This window comes from Mauremys reevesii, linkage group 12, assembly GCF_016161935.1.
Source record: "Mauremys reevesii isolate NIE-2019 linkage group 12, ASM1616193v1, whole genome shotgun sequence".
Taxonomy (NCBI): Eukaryota; Metazoa; Chordata; order Testudines; family Geoemydidae; genus Mauremys; species Mauremys reevesii.
Window position 1 is genome coordinate 23,839,979 of NC_052634.1, and position 13,360 is coordinate 23,853,338.

The 13,360-nt window shown below is 49.5% G+C and overlaps 1 non-coding gene across 1 annotated transcript; it reads right to left on the bottom strand.

The window, feature by feature from the left end:
• Positions 1-699: 699 nt before the first annotated feature.
• On the bottom strand, positions 700-772 carry TRNAC-ACA. The gene has a single exon. It is a non-coding gene; the product is annotated as a tRNA-Cys (tRNA).
• Between the last annotated feature and the right edge of the window lie 12,588 nt (positions 773-13,360).

Sequence of the window (13,360 nt, forward strand, 5' to 3'; positions counted from 1 at the left end):
AAAACGAAGGGGAAAAACCAAAACCCACCAAACCATTGCTGTTTCTACCCAAATGATCAATGAGACCAGAAAGTGAGACTGTGCAATTAACTGTCTGGTACTACACTGACTCTGCAGTTACTTGGATGCAGACACACCCAGCTCTACGGTTGGGAAACGTACAGAGACTCTGCTGCTGCTCATGAACTAGCAGCACATGACCTCTGAACAGCTGCCATTGGAATGTATCTGAAAGTTACAAGGAACAACGATCTGTGTTAAAGGAAGGCTGCCATTTATTAGAGCCCCAGTTGATGCCGTGTGCACAGAGGATTGAATGTGTAACGGAGTTTGTAAATCTTGGTTATTTTAGTTTTGTAACAGGCTCCTGTCCACCCCCAGTAGAGATTTTAGTCCCAATGGCAACTTACTTACCAAATGTAATACAGACTAGTCCATGCCTCCCAAGTGGATGTGGTTCTTGTTCTTCTGCACATTGTAGCCCATGGAGGCCAAGGACCTGCAAATGTGTCTTCATGGGCCTTTGTTTAGTTGATGAAAACAAACCTAGACACTTAGCGGATTGGAACTGATTTCAGCTGGGGACATGTTTGCTAGGTTTTTGTGCATTTGCACAGGCAAACATTGAGTGTGTCCATTCATTTCAGGGATCCCTATTTAGTGGGGCTCCTGAAAACAGAATTATTTTTATTTAAGAAATTGGGACACTTGGATTTGAACTAAGGACCACTTGATTTGTAATCCAACACTCTACCACTGAGCTATACCCCCATGACATTTGCATTAGCAAGTCAGTGATCTTAAGGATTTTGAAGGACGGGCTCTGCCTCAGAGAGCTCCTTTTCTATTGCCAGGCCACAGGGGTTTTAAAAATGGGGTTTGATTAAACTTTATATACACATGTAGATACCACAGCTTGCACACCCACCAAGATAGCTTCCCCCACTGACATAGCTACCACCTCTCAGGGAGATGGGTTAACTGCACGGACGGGACAGTTCTCTCCCCTCCGCTTAGAGCATCTTCATTATTTATGAATAGGTGGGAAATAACCTCCTGAATGGACAGGAACCAATGTATCAAATATTGCTGTGTCTGCATTCAATATGGGTAACTGGTCATATTGGGCTGGATTAGTAGGAGCATTGCAAGCAGATCGAGGGAAGTGATTATTCCCCTCTATTCAGCACTGGTGAGGCTACATCTGGGGCATTGCATTCAGTTCCCCCCCGCACCCTCTCTGCCTCTCCCCTGAGACCCACCCTGTCCATCCAAACAGCATCTGATGTTTTCCTGTCTAGCCGGCTTGCTGCCTAGAACGAACGCTCCTTGAGTGGGGTGATCCACAGGGAGTAGCTCAAACCTCCAAAGTGCCTGGCCAGGGGCAGGACATTAGCCCAGCAAGGGAGGGGTGTGGCAGTGACATCATAAAGGCCTTTTGCAGGACCTCAGACTATTGGTCAAAGGCGGTGGGAAGGTGGTGACCTCACAGAGAGATGCTGACATCAGCCAGGCAGGACAGGGGCGAGGGGCCAGGGGAACCTCACAGACCCCTGTGGCTTTGCTTCAGCAAGTCTCCTTCTCCAGGTCTCTCTTTGAGGACAGAGAGAGTATTCGGGTTCATGTATGTGAGCACCAGGGGGAACCTCTTTCGAGTTTTCTCCTTCCCTTTTCCTGATTTTACTAGAAAACAGATGTCCCTGTGTAGAAGGTAAGAGCCTCCTCAAGGGAAGGGATGTCCTGGGCGTGTCACAGTTCGGATTCCAGTGGCCCCCCTACACTGTAAGGAAACTCCCACCACCTGCTCTGTGTTTGCAGGGCGGGAGAGAGCAGCATCCACGGCAGTGATTTGCTCCTGGCTGCCGGAGCAGAGCAGCAGGCTCAGCTGTCAGAACTTCCCAGAGCGATGAAAGGGGAGGTGCCCATGGCTCTGTAGCAGGAATGCAGGGCAGGCAAGTTCACAGCGGGCATTGTGGGATACTGGCAGAGGCCAGTTATGGTGATATAATGAACAGCAGCATCTACTCTGTCACTTTAAGTTTGCTGCAAAAAGCTCTAGACCTCTCATCGAAGTCGTTTTATTTTGTCAGCAAAACAGGGCAGTTTTGTCGCCAGACATGTCATTGCAGTGTGTGCACCAGCCACAAGCTGCCGACCGAGGTAGCATTGTGTGTTTTTCACACACCAGAGCAATATCATTCTGCTGAAACAACTTTGTAGTGCAGACCTGGCCAAAGATTCACTCGCACACAACTTGCAAGGAAAACATCACCTGCTCCTCTGCTTTGCGGAATCCAAACACAAGCAAAGCTTGTCAGGCCCTGGTGGCGATGGCAGGGAGTCAGGTGTGGGCAGACAGAGTGTTTTAGTCACCCACAGGCACCATGGCTTTGCTGGTTAAAACATCTATTTTGTAAACAGGGGATTCTGGGTTCAACTCCCAGTGGTGCCTTGTTGGCTGGATGTTGGGGTACCTGTTATTGGCTACTGTCAGAAGAGAAGTTTCTGAGCTAGATGGGCCTTTGGTCTAGCCCAGTGTGGTTTTTCTTATGGTTTAAATTACACTCACAGGCACTGATAATAGAGTTATTGAACATTTGGGAGTTAGGAGCGGGTAGGTCAGTGGTCCAGTCCCCACACAGATGACCCCTGTCTCCCTCTGGGACAGGGGCAGGTCTGAGCTCTCACCGAAATGCTCATTGTGGCTGCTCGAATCTGTGAGCAGCTTGTTTAGTTGACGGCAAAGGTTGAGTCCTGCTTTGTGCACCGTGTGTGAGAATGAAAATCCTAAACTGCCCTTTGAAATAACGAATGCAGCAGGACGTGTTATTGTCCCTGTCCCAAAGCAGACAGACCAATGGAGAAAAGCCGTCGAGTCCAAGGTGATACTCCCCTGCCATTTTACCTTTTTTGCTTGCTAAACTCCTTCTTATCTGCCTGGCCCAGGCTGTCCTCTGCCTCAGCTGCTGCTCCCGGCCGGCTCTAGAGTCAAAGACGCAGGGCCCCCAGGGGAACAGAGGCTGGGACAGGGCCGCAGCCTGGGTTGGGCTGGGAAGATGCTGGGAGTTCTCGTTCCCTGAGAACTGGCCTGGCTCCCTTCTCAACAGCAAACAAATCAATTCCACGTCCTCTCCCCAGAAAAACCAGCCTGGAGCCAAGGGCAGCAGGGGACGATTCCCTGCAGTTCCCACCGAGGCAGGAGAGAAGCCAGGGTGTTTCTAGCAGAGCTTATGGAACTGACGTGGGGAAACCAGCCTTTAACAACAGGCAGTTCCAGTTTAAGCTAAGAGTTTTTAACAATTTTTACAACATTAAATAACCCTTCAATCATAGTGTCACCATCCATAAAATTGCTTCAGCCTTACAGGTTCCCAAGTGCAAAACTAAACATCTCTTCAAACACAAGGGAGTGGAGATCAGTCAGTGTTCAGTCATCCCATATAAAAGAACCATGTTGTGGTACATACTGGCCCCATCATGTGGCCATCGCCTTTCCCTTCTCGCTGTTAAAAGTTTTAGTATTTTGCACAGAAAGCTTCTTCCCTCAGGAGAGACTTGGGAACCAGGGCTGCCAGCCAGACAAAAACTTTTAAGAGGAGGTGTAACCTGTCAAAAAATGATCTCCCTTCTTCAGTTCAGTGACAGCCTGAAATGTTACTTGTCCTGGCAGAGATGGAGGATTGAAAGCCGCTACATCAAACCCCTGTGTAGCTAGCAGGAATGAACACAAACACTCCCTGGTATCTGAAGAGATGTTTAGTTTTACCCTTGGTAAACTACAAGACTAAAGGGAAAGGCAGTGGTGCCAAATATATAGAGTGAAACACGAAACAATCGTCATAGTTATGCCCATAGTGACTGCAAAAATTTTCTATATACTTCTTATTATTCTCTCTGGTGTCTAGACATTGACTAGACCTTGACCAAGAAATTTGGCTCTTGATAAAATAATCAACTACCCCTGGTTAATGCAATGGACGAGAAATCCATTGGGGTCTCTCCACGCAGGTTCAAATCCTGCCAGCTACAGCTGCAGTATATTGTCATTACTGTTGTCTTAGTGCCTGAGCATCCACAGAGCCAAACTGGAGCCAGATCTGGTCTCACTCTGAGGCTGGCTACACTTAAAATGCTGCTATAGCACTGTGGAGAAGACAGTTGCTACAGTGAGGGGAGGGGTTTTCCATCCCTGTAATAGCTACATTGACAGAACAATCTTTCCTTTCATTTAGCACTATCTAACCTTGGCTTAGGTCAGCTTAATTATACTGGTTCTGGGGTTTTTCACACCCTGAAAGACGTACTTGTTAGAGGGTTTATCCCAACACCCTCCCATTCCCTGGTCCTTCTCGCGTGACCAGAGAGCAGCAATACAGGAAGTTCAAAGGTGCAAACAATTCAATGTTTATTGGGGAAAACTTCCAGCAAGCAATGATTCCAATTTCCTTCCTCAGTGTCCCCCTTCCCAGCTCTGACACCACAGAGCCTTGCCTGTGTCCCTGTTCCCCTTCCCTGTTCCTATTCCCCCCTTAGCAAAACATAATTCCAGTTCCCCATCCGCATCCCCATCCCCCCCCTTACTTCCTGACTGACTGCAGACTATATAGTAAAACTGGAGTTCTGCTAAGCTATACCCTAACCACTCATTTTACTGAAATGTAACTAACCAATCCTAACATACTGTAACATGATTATCTAACCAATTATACCCCACCGCCTTAATTGGTTTACACTCAACAAATTAATTATACAGCAGACAGAAAGAATCACAGCACCAGACAGAGATTATACAGACAAGCAATAGGAAAGTGGGGACTACAGTGATAGAACAACACAGAAATGAGGATTTCACACCCCAGCTATTGATCAGTGAGTTGTTCCTAGACAGGATACTATCATGGTAGAGGTTGTGGGTGCTGGTTGCTTAACTGTCTGGCCCACAGGGCAGGATTTTGAGGTTCACCATTACTGTCTCAGAATGCCAGCACCCATCTTTTGTTCACTTAAAATGTGAGCAGGGAGATTACACCACCACAGAACTCATGGAGCTCCAGGAAATGTGTAACTTTAGGTGCGGGTGAGTGTGTCTAAAATTCAGCTGTGCTGTAGAAGGTCTCTAGGAGTTGAAAGAGATGTGCCATCTCAACCTCCCTAAAGAGTTCATCAATTATTAATGAAAACTAGGGTTGATAAGTCATGTTTTTTGTAGCAGGAGGATGGTGGACTGGTCTAAAGTGCCAGTTTTAAGACTCTTTTTTCCCCCTATCTCTTGGGTGTTCTGGTTTCTGCACAGAGGTGTGGTTTCAAATCCCACTCCTGACATGACCATTTAATTCTATTATGGGGAAAATATCCTCACTTCAATCTCCTTTGGAACAATAGAACCCCATTTGCTTAGCTTTTCTATTCCAGTAGTTGTGAGAGAAGCTCCAAACCAGGGGGAAACAGGGCCTGTTCTCTCAACCCATCAATTTTTGTCTTCCTTCATTCCAAGCCATTTTCTCAGATACATCCGTATTTCCCACACTATTTTGTTTAATGTTCTTTGCTTTTATGAAACTTTAGAGTCATCATTTAATTGCCACACAACTGTACTTATGAAGTGAAACACAATATTTTTTGGATATTCTTGCAGAAGAGTTTTGCTTTCTGACCTGGAATTGAACAGGGGCTACCCGAGGGGGACAATGCTGCTCCCTTTTCTTGGCTCATCCAGAAAACATAAGTTCTTGGTGCCCTTTGTTTCCCTGTTCTCCAAAGGCAAATCAGCTGGTGTAGCGGCTACTGAGAAAGCCTTAGAAAAGGGCCCCAAAATTGACAGCAGCTGGTTTCTGTAGTGTAGTGGTTATCACATTTGCCTAACTTGCAAAAGATCCCTGGTTCAAAACCAGGCAGAAACATTGATACTTTCCTTCCTTTGGTCTTTTATCACTCCAGGTCCTTTCTTAACTACATCCATAGCTTCTATGCTTTCTTCCTCATTATTTTTTTCCTTTCATGGAGCTTTAAATTGAAAAGAAGAGGGTTAGCCGGCATTTTGAGGGAAGGAACAGACCATCATTTGGGAGACTGCCAGCTCCATAACAAATCTGAGCGGAGAAGAATCCCAACCCATTGTCCTGCATATTTAGCTCCCAGCCAGCAGTTTTTCCCTTGCCTGTTTTTTTTTTTTGAGCTTACCTTGAGTCCAGGGCACACACACTCTCTCCACCCCACACATCAAGTCTGGCCCTGCTGCAAAGTGACCCCTAAGAACCAGCAACCTGCACGAGAGCATGACTGGGGGGAAAGGGTTTCCCATGAAGCTTATAACCCACTGGATGCGTTGGAAAGAGGCCGGCTCTGAGCGTAACAGTCAGCAAAGAAGGCCTGTTTGGGGATGTGGCTCAGTGGTACAGTGCCTGCTTCGCATGTATAAGGCCCTGGGTTCACTCCCCACATTTGCCTTTCACCCCTGTTGCTTTGCTCAGGCCCAGCTGGCATGTGGCCCAGTCAGTGTCCCTGCACAAGTTACAGTCCTGAGCAGTGAGGGCAAAGTGCCAATTGCGTGGAAGCTCGGGGGGGTTTCTGCTCCTAAAGCACAATGGGGACTCTAAGATTCCCACCCACTGAGCTGCTTGATGAGGAAGGACTGGAGAGAAGGGTCCCATCAGCACAGAGGGAGGGACAAGGCCATGGAGGGGCAGTCAGTGCTGAGAGAGGTCAGTGATTTACACAAGACACGGGACACTGGTTCTGGAGGGGACAGGAGGTGAGGGCAGCTTGTTTACAATGATGCTGAATAGAAAAAAAGGCTGGAGTCAATGAAACATGAGAGATAGAAGGAAAAGGGCAGCTCCACAGAGGGCCCTGGTGCTCATACACCCCCGTTCATAAGTACCCAACATAAGAATGGCCATACTGGGTCAGATCAAAGGTCCATCTAGCCTAGTATCCTGTCTTCTTACAGTGGCCGATCCTAGGTGCCCCAGGGTTCCACAGGTTGACTGCGTGTTATGTGAAGAAATATTTCCTTTTGTTTGGTTTAAACCTGCTGCCTCTTCATTTCATTTGGTGACCCCTAGTTCTTGTGTCTAGAGGAGTAAATAACACTTCTTTATTTACTTTCTCCAACCCAGTCATTGCTTTATAGACCTCTATCATCTCTTTTCCAAGCTGAAAAGTCTCAGTCTTATTAATCACTCGTCATATGAAAACTGCTCCATACTCCTAATCATTTTTGTTGCCCTTTTCTGAACCTTTTCCAATTACAATATTTCTTTTATCGGGGGGGGGGGGGTGACCACATCTGCACGCAGTGTTCAAGATGTGGGTGTGCCATGGATTCCTGTAGAGGCGCCCTGGCTTGTCCTAGATAGAGAGACTAGACAACCAGGGACCCAGCCCCCTACAGTGATCCATGGACAAGAACCTGGTTGTGAGTGGGGTGAAGGTTTCCTCTGGACAAAGGGGAGCTGAAATCCCTCAGGGTCCTGGAACTTAAGCAATGAAAGCTTCAAACTCTTTATAGCCGTGCGTTGAGGTGCATCAGCAGAAGGTTGGGCTGCAGCAGGGGTCGGCAACCTATGGCACGTGAGCCAATTTTTAATGGCACGCTGGGGCCTGCCGGGACTCCAGTGTGACATTAAAAATCCTGCCGGCGCGGCAACCCGCTGGCCCCTCCCCCGCCTTCCCCCGGAGCCCTGCCGCCGCGCACACAGCGCTCTGGGGGCCGGGGCTCTGCGGGGAGTGAAAGACGCTCCCCGCTCATCCGGTGCCCTGCCGCCTTGCGCGCAGCACTTGGAGGGGCGGGGTGGGGCTGCGCACGCAGCGGCAGGGCTCCGAATGAGCGGGAAGCCTCATGGTAAGGGGTCCGGGGCTGGGGGGGTTGGGATAAGCAGGGGGCAATCAGGGGACAGGAAGCAGGGTGGGTTGGATGGGGGGTGGGATCCCGGGGGAGTGGTTGGTGCGGGGATCTCTGGAGGGGGCTGTCAGGGAGCAGGGGGGTGGATGAGGCATGGGAGTCCCAGGCTCTGTTAGGGGGTGGGGGGTGTATAGGAGACAGGGCAGTCAGGGAACAGGGTCCTGGGGGCACAGTTAGGGGTCTCTGGGGGGGGTCAGAGAACAAGGAGCTGGGAGGGGTTGGATGAGTCGGGAGTTCTGGGGGCTGTCAGGAGGTAGGGGTGTGGAGAGGTTGGGGCAGGCAGAGAGCTGGGGGTGTATGAGTCCAGAGTTCGGGGGGTCCTGTCAGGGGGCAGGGAATGGTTAGATAGGCATGGGAGTCCGGGGGGTTCTGTCTGGGTGCGGGGGTGTGGATAAGGGTTGGGGCAGTCAGGGGACAGGTAGGGGGGTAGGGTCCTAGGGGGGCAGTGAGGGGACACGGGGCAGGGAGGCTTAGATAGGGGGTGGGGTCCCAGGAGGGGGTAGTCGGGACAAGGAGTGGGGGGGATGGAGGTTCGGGGGGGGCAGTCACCCAGCCCTCTGCCCGGAGCCCTGACCCCCCCTACACCTCCCAGGCCCCTGCCCTGAGCCCTGTACCACCCGGCCCTCTGTTGACCCCTCCACCCCCCACAACCCCAGCCCTGACTCTGGCACCCCCACACATACCCAGCCCCCCTACCCTGACACCTGCACCCCCTCACATGCCCCCAGCCCTGACTCTTGCACCCCCCCATATCCCCAGCCTCCCCACATCCCATGCACCCTGCACATCCTCACCCCCACCCTGAGCACCAAACGGGAGCTCCTGCACCCCTCTGCACACATTCCCACCTGCACCCCTCATGCCAAATGGGAGCTGCCCAGGTAAGTGCCCCCACACCCAAACCTCCTGCCCCAACCCTGAGCCCCCTCCCTCATTCTAGCTCCTGGCCAGACCCTTCACCCCCAGCCCTGTGCTCGGTCCACTCCCACCCTCAGCTCAGTGCAGAGAGAGGAAGAGAATGGGCCAGAACCAGGGAGAGGGTAGGTACCCACTGTATGTGGGCAAGGCCGGGACCCCAGACCGGCGTTGGGCTGAGCGGGTCCGGCAGCTGGGATCCCGGCTGGCAGGAGCCGGAGGATGGAACCCCTGAGCGGCAGTGGGCTGAGCCGCTGCCGGTCTGGGGTTCTGGCTGCCAGACCCTTCCCAGCTGGGGTCCTGGCCGCAGGCCCCGCTCAGCCCACTGCCGGCCTAGGTGAACAGAACCCCAGACCAGCAGCAGGCTGAGTGGGCCAGCGGCGTAAGATCAACATTTTAATTTAATTTTAAATGAAGCTTCTTAAACATTTTGAAAACCTTGTTTATTTTACAATACACTAATTTAGTTATATAATATATAGACTTGTAGAGAGAGACCTTCTAAAAAACATTAAAATGTATTACCGGCACCCGAAACCTTAAATTAGAGTGAATAAATGAAGACTTGGCACACCGCTTCTGAAAGGCTGCCAACCCCTGGGCTGGAGGAACCTGGAGAGTACATTTCTAATCTACATTTCTATTTGTTTGGTTTTTGTAGGTTAAATTAATTCAGTCTCTGGTCCACTCTCTCCCAAGGCTGTAATGTTGCTGTGCACAATGAGAAATCTTGGGGAAAGATTGAAATGAAATGGAAGCAGCATATGGTGGCAGAACCTAAGGAATTAAAAGCCCATTGATTCTTATGTGTGTGCACTGCCTCTGAACCAGAAGTGTAATTTTTCTCGCTTTGTGGCTGCAGACAGTAAAATATTTAAATATCGATCAGGGATGGTCTAGACAGTATTTGGTCCTGCCATGAGGGCAGGGGACTGGACTCGATGACCTCTCGAGGTCCCTTCCCGTCCTAGAGTCTATGAATCTATGAAACTCTGGCTTTTCCTGAATGCTGTAGACTGTGAGTTCCTGGGAAAGGGCAGGGGGACAGGGAGCAAGAAGAGAAAGGCAGAGACACTGGAGAAGAAGAATGGGGGGAGAAGAAAGAGACAGAGAACACAGAGAGACAATCAATGACTGAAGATGTCTCAACTCCATCTTGCTCCTCACAGGTGTTCAGAAAGCTGGGTAGTTGTAGGTTTCAAAATCAAGGGGATCTCCACATACCTGATCTCTCTCTCCCGGCTCCCATTTTAGTATTAATTTTTATTTTGAAATGTTTGGCTTACCCCTGATCTTCTCTTTCCCTAACTGTATTGCAAGTTGGGTGGGTTTTTTGTTGTTTTTTTGCTTCCCTTTTGTTCATATCAATATAATTGTAACAGCAAAGGAATCTGTAGGAGCAAAAACTGACTCAAAACTTTATTTCCCCATCATGCAGGAACAGGGTACAAACAGCTCACGCAGCTGGTATCATCACACAGAAGCCAGGGGATGGGAGATGGAGGTTTCCAAGTGTTCTGTCTTCTCAGATGACATATTCCAGCCCCTTGTAGTCCTCCCTCCTGTGTGACCTGCTGGGCTTTGACACACTTATTGTCTCATTCTATTGATAATGTGATTGTAACACGTGACTGAAATTAAACCACTTCCAGACAAGGAACCAACAAAAGAGAAAAGCCATTATTGCATTGACTAGGAATCAAACCCAGGTCAACTGTTTGGAAGACAGCTATGCTCCCCACTATACCACCAACACAGCTGGCAGGAGCAGCTTTCTTGCAGGCTACGTGTGCTGGCAAAGGGGGTTACACGTGGCCATGGAGCTAGTAAGCAGGGTGGATGGGCTGGAAGCCACCTGACCGCTGGGAGCAGAGTTAGGGGGCAAAGGTGAAAACAGATCTCATTGGGAGCTGGCCCCACACCCAGCCTGCCCCTAGGAGAGGGGAACTGAAGCTCAACTTCAATCATAGAAAACTCTTCCCTAAGAAGGAAGGGGACGGCTTGTTTTAAAGACAAGGTTTGTGGGTTTTGCCCACTACATACAGAGGGGCTGGATAGTGCTGAGTCCAGACAAGACTGGTAGGATAAGGAAGAAATTCAGGCTGCCAGTGAGCTGAAGGAGGGAGATGATATTTTGACAGTGATGGACACCTCATCTTAAAGGCCTTTGTCTGCCTCCTTCTAGTGACTGTTTGGCACAGGAATGCAGCCCCCACTCCTGAGTGGCTCCTGTGGAAATAATGTTTCTGTGCAAAACACAAAAGCTTTTAACAGAAAGGAGGGAAAGGAAATGGGACAGGAATGTAAGGAATGAAACAGCAGATACTTCTCCCACGTGCATTGACTTTGAACCTTGTTGTTTGCCGTGTTGTTATATCCCTGTTGTTCCCTGGACATGAGAGGTGGGGCAGGGAGGTAGGGGCTCACATATCTTTCAAAGGACCAAGGAAGGGAGTGTTATTTACTCCTTCTCATAACACAAGAACTAGGAGGGGTCACCACATGAAATGAATAGGCTACAGGTTTGAAATGAAGTATTTCTTCACAACGCACAGTTAACCTGGGAAACTCTTTAGCAGAAGATGTTGTGAAAGCCAAGACTAGAACAGAGTTCAAAAAAGAACTAGAGAAGTGCACAGAGGATAGGTTTATCAATGGCTATTAGCCAGGATGGGCAGGGATGGTGTCCCCAGCCATTGTTTTCCAGAAGCTGGGAATGAGCAACAGGAGAACCACAGAGCAATGACAAAGCCAGGCTGTCATGGGCGAGCAGCTAGGGGGATGCACTAAAAATCCAGTGGAGTCATCCCCCTCCTCTCCACCCCCAAGCAGCTTTGAATCTTGATGACTCTGATGCTGAAATTCCACTGCCTCAGCATCCTCAACCCCCACTGGAGGCCAGTGTAGAGTCTTTAGATCCCTGTTCATATTTCATACTCCAGCTGATGCACCATTCCTGCCCAGCAACTCACCGTCTGCCCCAGGAGAACCAGCTGGTGGGCTGCACCCACAGGCAGACAACTTATACCGCTCCCCTCAGAGCAGCAGCCGCAGCAGTTGGCAGCTAACCCCCACCTAAGGCTTTGGGGAAGGAGATGGGGGATCACGTGTTATTTCTTCCGTACATCGAGTCTCACTGTGTTTGAAGATATTTCTCTCTAACACTGATTTAAATTTAGATCCCCTCCCCCCATTTCTGCTTTGTAAGAGCCTCATTTCTGTACATAAAACATAAGAACAACCGTACTGAGTCAGACCAATGGTCCATCCTGCCAAGTGTCCTATCTCCCAAGAGTGGTCAAAGCCAGATGCTTTAGAGGGAATTAACAGAACACGTAATCATGAAGTGATCCATCCCGTCGCCCATTCCTAGCGTCTTTACAGATGTGAACACAAAGAGACACTTGTAGCTACTTAGAATTATAGAATATCAGGGTTGAAAGAAACCTCAGGAGGTATCTAGTCCAACCCCCTACTCAAAGCAGGACCAATCCCCAACTAAATCATCCCAGTCAGGGCTCTGTCAAGCCAGGTCTTACAAACCTCTAATGATGGAGATTCTACCACCTCCCTAGGGAACCCATTCCAGTACTTCACCACCCTCCTAGTGAAATACTGTTTCCTAATATCCAACCTAGACCTCCCCCACTGCAACTTGAGACCATTGCTCCTTGTTCTGTCATCTGCCACCACTGAGAACAGCCGAGCTCCATTCTCTTTGGAACCCCCCCTTCAGGTAGTTGAAGGCTGCCATCAAATCGCCCCCTCCCTCTTCTCTTCTGCAGACTAAATAACTCCAGTTCCCTCACCCTCTCTTCATAAATCATATGCCTAGGTCTCTTAATAATTTTTGTTGCCCTCCGCTGAACACTCTCCAATTTGTCCACATCCTTTCTGTAGCGGCGGGGGAACGGGGACGACTGGATGCAGTACTCCAGATGTGGCCACATCAGGAAGGGACTAATCACTTCCTTCAATCTGCTGGCAACATTCCCACTAATGCTGCCCAATATGCTGTTAACCTTCCTGGCAACAAGGGCACATTATTGACTTATATCCAACTTCTTGTCCACTGTAATCCCCAGCTCCTTTTCTGCAGAATTGCTGCTTAGCCAGTCTGTCCCCAGCCTGCAGCAGTGCATAGGACTCTTCCATCCTAAGTGTAGGAATCTGCACTTGTCCTTGTTGAACCTCATCAGATTTCTTTTGGCCCAATCCTCCAATTTGTCTAGGTCACTCTGGACCCAAACCCTACCCTCCAGCACTTGGATTCTTTATGTGCTTTCACAGAGCGAAGAGCACATGTTCCATGATTTCATACAGCAGAGTTTTATGCTATAGGGAGCTTTCCCTGTGTGGATCAACATAGACGCACATTGTGACCCTTCTCAGGGTGCTGTGAGCCGTGAATCTCCTGGTGGCCACCTGCCACGAGGAAGAGGAACTTTTGCATTTGGCAGCTGGCTGTTAATGACCAAACTCACCAGCCTGTCAGGCAGTCAAGCACCCTCCTCTGAGCTACAGCAACCATGACAGTTGACA